At 45.0% G+C, this 6,000-nt stretch overlaps 1 protein-coding gene across 5 annotated transcripts in view; it reads left to right on the top strand.

Annotated features, from left to right (window-relative positions):
* FAM227A (family with sequence similarity 227 member A) overlaps positions 1-6,000 on the top strand; it is a 75,770-nt gene that overhangs the window by 65,166 nt on the left and 4,604 nt on the right. The window lies entirely within an intron of this gene.

Consider the following 6,000-nt stretch of genomic DNA (forward strand, 5'->3'; position numbering starts at 1 on the left):
AAGCTTAGCTATTGTCAAGCTAAAGTTGTTTTTCCTGCTAGCAAAGCATGGACATTAAGACTGTTGGAAGTTCCTGGAGGAACGTCACACTCTGCCTGTCTCAAGGACCTGCCAATGGGCTGCGGGTTATAAGGAAATTTAATTTTATCTACATTTCTTCCTGCCTTTGTTCCCCACGTCACTAATACATGGAAAAGAGCACATGAAGGTTTACTCACTTTTATGTGTTATTCACCCAACTCTGATTTTCACTATAATTCATGGTAGTAGGCGGTGAGGTTTGGGAGTGAGGGGGGGGTATGTTTGTGGGGTTTAGAGCTGACAGCCAAGAAGGAACTCTTGAAGACATCTTTGGTGCAAAAATGTGGTTTTAGTAAAGCACAGGGACAGGACCTGGGGGCAGAATAGCTGCGCAAGTGTGGGGTTGACTATTTTATGGAGTTGGGGGGAGAGAGAGTCCAGAGGTAGTTTCCAAAGAGACTTTCATATGCTAAAGACTCACAGATTCCTGGAAGCCTAGCTATCCTCAAGCTAAGGTTGTTTTCCCCTCTGGCAAAACATTAACATTAAGACAGTAGGGGGGTCCTGGAGGAATGCTATTATACTCTGTATTTGCCTCAAGTATTTGTCAATGGGCTGCAGGTTATAAAGAAATTCAGTGTTACCTGCCATTTCCTTCTTGCCTTTGGTCCCCAGATCCCTATGGAGGGGTGATGTTGGGGCTCCAGGAAACTGAGTCTCTAGGTTTCTAGAGATGAGGCTATTGATAAGATTGCCTTTTTCTTCTAATTTAGTAAGATATTTGTCAACTGATAGATATTCTATCGTTTGTTTTCTGTCCTTTCCTTTGTCCTTTCCTGTGTTCGGGTAGCCGGGAATGTCCAAGGAATATCATACATATCCCACCTGGGAGGAGGGGTTTCTGCTAGCTTGTGCTTGGCCCTCCGCTTGCCTTAGGCTCCCTCACCAGTAATAAGAGTTACCAATGATTTTGTACCTCCTCTGTGCCAAGCATTTGTACTTTATGAACTGTACGTCAGTTCAAACTAGCTCGAGCGGGGGAAAGTCCAGTGGCTTCAATCACTGGGAAGGCCACAGACAGGCTGGCTGCAGGCAGGTTGGACCTAAGGGCTCAATGACATTTTAGGTTCTCTCTCTCTCTTTTTCCCTCCCACCCCCTTTCCCTCTGTGTGCTGGCTTGTTTTCCAAGCTGCCTTTGCCTACAAAAAAAGAGGGCCACGGACAGCCCCAAGTCTATGCTCTTACTGTCTATGACCTCAGAGGAAGAGGGACTTTCTTTCCCTGCCTCTATAAACCAAGCTTCATAAAAGTCTGATGGCTCTGCTTGGGTTAATGGCCCTACCGATCTGTGTATAACACAGTATTTAAGTATTCTTGAACACTGTGTTCAAGAAACAGTGCTATTTGATTAGCCAGACCTGAGTGTCCCTGTGGCCTGAGAGAGCAGGGCACAGTCCGTGACATAAGTGGAATGGGTGAGATGCCATCAGACAAAGACAACATGCCTACTTTATATCTCATCAAACCCTATTAGATATCATCACTGATGGGGTTTCGGGATGATGGTGGGGTTCGGAGCTGATGGCCAAGAAAGAATTCTTAAAGACGTCTTTGGTGCAAAAAGGTGATTTTGTTAAAGCATGGGGACAGGACCCTTGGGCAGAAAGAGCTGCACTGGGGTCGTACCCGAGTAACTAACTGTATACCTTCAGGTTGGGAGGGCGTTACGGATAGAGTAAGTCTCTAAGATATTTTGGAAGCAAGGTTTCCAGGACCTTGAGGGGCTAGCTGTGTTAGGCAAACGCCATTCGTTACCGTTTAGTAAAACCTTGGTCATGAGACCCTTCAGATGTATATCAGGGGGTCATACGCTTGGAGTAGGATTGCCAGCATATATCTTGGGGGAGTTGAGATAAAGGAAGTTTCGAAAGGAATTTTTATTTTTTTTATTTTTATTTTTTTTAATTTTTTTTTTCAACGTTTATTTATTTTTGGGACAGAGAGAGACAGAGCCTGAACGGGGGAGGGGCAGAGAGAGAGGGAGACACAGAATCGGAAACAGGCTCCAGGCTCTGAGCCATCAGCCCAGAGCCCAACGCGGGGCTCGAACTCACGAACCGCGAGATCGTGACCTGGCTGAAGTCGGACGCTTAACCGACTGCGCCACCCAGGCGCCCCTCGAAAGGAATTTTTATATGTTAAGGTAGACTTACGGGATCCTGGAGGTTGGGATAATGTTAAGCCGAGATTCCCTTTAGTCCCTAGCAAAGTGTCATCATCGAGGCAGCTGAGCTCCTAGAGGGAGGTCACTCTGCCGTTTCAAGGACGTGTCAGTGGGCTGTAGGCAGTAGGGAGTTTAATTCTTTTTGCCTTTGTTTCTCACATCACCATGGCAAGTACTTAAACCCCCTTACATCTATTTTTTTTTAATCTTTTAATTATTTTTGAGAAAGAGACAGAACATGAGCGGTGGAGGAACAGAGAGAGAAGAAGAGACAGAATCTGCAGCAAGCTGCAGGCTCTGAGCTGTCAGCACAGAGCCCGAAGTGGGGCTCGAACCCCCAAACCGCGAGATCATGACCTGAGCTGAAGTCAGAACTTCACCGACGGAGCCACCCAGGCATGCCCCAAACCCCCTTACATCTCGATGAGGGTGATATTAGGGCTCCAGGAAACGGAGTCTATAGGTTTCTGGAGATTAGGCTTGGATAAGATTGCCTTTTTCTTGCAGTTGACTGTTATTGGTAGACTGAAGGAGACTCCTGTCCTGCATGACTGTGACCTCTATCAGTCAGCCATCTTGCCTCTTTCCTTTTCCCCTGTTCTTGGGCAACCAGAAGTGTCCGAGGAATATCACACATTCCCACCTGGCAGGGGTGGGGGGTTGCTGTTAGTCTGTACTTTGCCCTCGGCTCCCCCCACCACCCCCCCATCAACCAATTCCATTTTGCTGAATGGAAAACTGAGGCACTGACAAGCCAAGTAAACACTGACTGAAGGCCTAGTGTGCCAGGTCCTAAAGATACAAAGAAACAAATACAGGCAAACCTTGTTTTGTTGCTCTGTGCTTTGTGGCACTTTGCAGACGCTGTATTTTTTTTTTTTTTTTTTTTTTTTTTACAAATTGAAGGTTTGTGGCCCCCCGTACATGGAACAAGCCTATTAGCGCCATTTTTCCCAACAGCATTTGCTCACTTCCTATCTCTACGGCACATTTTGGTAATTCCTGCAGTATTTCAAACTTTTTAATTATATTTGAATTACTGCAATCTCATGATAAGACTTTAATGGACGAGCAATTACTCGTAGGGATGAACATCCGCTCCTGGTGAAGACACTATGAAGATTGTTGAAATGACACCAAAGGATTTAGAGCATTCCGTGAACTTAGTTGATAAAGGGCTCCGGTTTTGAAAAAAGTTCTATGGGCAAAATGCTATGAAACAGCACCGCATGCTACAGAGAAATCTTTCGTGAAAGGAAGAATCCATCCACGTTGCAAACTTCACCATTGTCTTATTTTAAGACATTGCCACAGGGGCGCCTGGGTGGCTCAGTCGGTTAAACATCTGACTTCGGCTCGGGTCATGATCTCAAGGTTTGTGAGTTCGAGCCCCGTGTCAGACTCTGAGCCTGGAGCCTGCTTCGGTCTATGTCTCCCTCACTCTCTCTCTCTCTCTGCCCCTCACCAACTCATGCTCTGTCTCTCTCTATCTCTCTCAAAAAATAAACATTAAAAATTTTTTTAAAAAAAAGAAAGGAAATTGCCACAGCCACCCAGCAGCCTTCAGTAACCACCACCCTGATCAGTCAGCAGCCATCAACACGGCGGCAAGACCCTCCACCAGCAAAAAGATTACCACCTACTGAAAGCTCAGAGGATGGTTAGCATTTTTTAGTAATAAAGCATTTTTCAGTCAGGCTAGGTACATTTTCTTAGATATAATGCTATTGCACACTTAATAGATTGCAGTATAAGGTAAGTGTATCTTCTATATGCACCGGGAAACCGAAACAATAATTTACTAGCATTATTGCAATATTCACTTTATTGCAGTAGTCTGCAACCAGACCTGCAATATCTCAGAGATATGCCTCTATTTTTAAAAATATTTTAAGTGCTGTTTTATAATAATTGTTACTATTACTCTATAATATTATGGAGGTCTAATTTACCATAAAATTTGCCCATTTTAAGCAGACGATTCAATTAATTTTAGTAAATTTACAGAGTTTTGCAACAACAGCTGCTACAATCCAGTGTTAGAACTTTTTCATTATCCCAGAAAGGTCCTTCATGCTTGGTTGTAGTCAATCTGTTACCCTCTCCGTTTTCAATTATCTCTCTGGAAATGACATATAATATTGCCACTTTATTTCAAGAGCCAGATATTACGGTGATGTTAGTTTCAAAGGAGACTGGGAAGTGTAGTTTAAAAAAAAATCTGGATATATTACCATCTTAAACAAAAACTGACTCCGTCGCTAAAGAAAAAGGGAGAGTGGATGATGGGTTGGTAACTAACCATCTCTGTCACAGATAGATCGTGTCATACTCTCCATTTTTGAGAAGAAACCAAAGCTTAATGGGTTCAGAAATTTAGCCAAGGAAACTTTCCAATCTTTTTTTTTTAAGTTGATTTATTTATTTTGAGAGAGAGCGAGAAAAAACACGAGTGGGGGAAGGGCAGAGAGAGGGAGACAGAGAATCCCAAGCAGGCTCTGTGCTATCCCCGCAGAGCCAGACTCAGGGCTTGATCTCCTGAACCACGAGATCATAACCTGAGCCAAGATCAAGAGTCCCACGCTCAACCAATAGAGCCACCAAGGCACCCTGGAAGCCTTCCAGTCTTAAAGGTTACAATTTTAATTTTCCTCTTAAAGAGGAGAAGACCACAATTTTTTTTCCTTTTTTAAACAATTTATTTTAGAGCGGCACCTGGGTGGCTCCGTCATTAAGCATCTGACTTCCACTCAGGTCACGATCTTGCGGTTCGTGAGTTCGAGCCCCGTGTCGGGCTCTGTGCTGATGGCTCGGAGCCTGGAGCCTGTTTCGGATTCTGTGTCTCCCTCTCTCTGACCCTCCCCCGTTCATGCTCTGTCTCTCTCTGTCTCAAAAATAAATAAACGTTTAAAAAAAAAAAGAAAAGAAAAGAAAAGAAAGTGTGTGACAGGGTTCCCGGGAAGGTGAACCCAGAGAAGATCCTTTGACAAATCAGGAAGGGATATCATCTGTGAAGCACTTTCTTTTCTTTTTTCTTTTTTGTTTAATGTTCATTTATTTTTGACAGAGAGTGAGACAGAGCATGAGCGGGGGGAGGGGCAGAGAGAGAGGGAGACACAGAATCCCAAGCAGGCTCCAGGCTCCGAGCTGTCAGCACAGAGCCTGACATGGGGCTCGAACTCACAGACCATGAGATCACGACCTGAGCCGAAGTTGGATGCTCAACCGACTGAGCCATCCAGGCGCCCCAATTTTCTAAGTCTCAGGGAGCTGCTGAAAGATATTAACAAGAGAACCACATGATCATACTTGGATCACACTTGGGTTTTAAAAGTTCTGATGGCCGATGAAGCAGTAGAAGGCGCTTTGGCTCTAAAAAGATCCGGGGTTTTGAATCTTTGCCCTGCATCCTCAAGTACCTACATTCTCTGGGTCTGTTTCCTTGGCCGTAAGAAATGTGGATGGTTGCTACGTGGAGCAACCAAAGAGCCCGGCATAGAACCTGTCAATAATCAACAGGCATCGTATTATTGTTTCATAAATCTCCTTGCGTTCCCGCATCCGGGACGCTTTGAGCTTGGCTGCCTGAGATCCCTGGCCTAGCCCAGCCCGGAAGGACTCCCTGGTTTTCTGGGCTCTGGAAGGCCGGGTTTCACACCTCTTGTGGCAGGCATAATCCTTCTCACACACCACAGGGCACTGAAACGGTGAAGCTCCAAAAAAGACACAAATTCTCACCTGCGGGGGGAAAGTCT

The sequence above is a fragment of the Herpailurus yagouaroundi genome, unplaced genomic scaffold (genome assembly GCF_014898765.1).
Source record: "Herpailurus yagouaroundi ecotype Mexico unplaced genomic scaffold, PumYag 182, whole genome shotgun sequence".
Classification (NCBI taxonomy): Eukaryota; Metazoa; Chordata; class Mammalia; order Carnivora; family Felidae; genus Herpailurus; species Herpailurus yagouaroundi.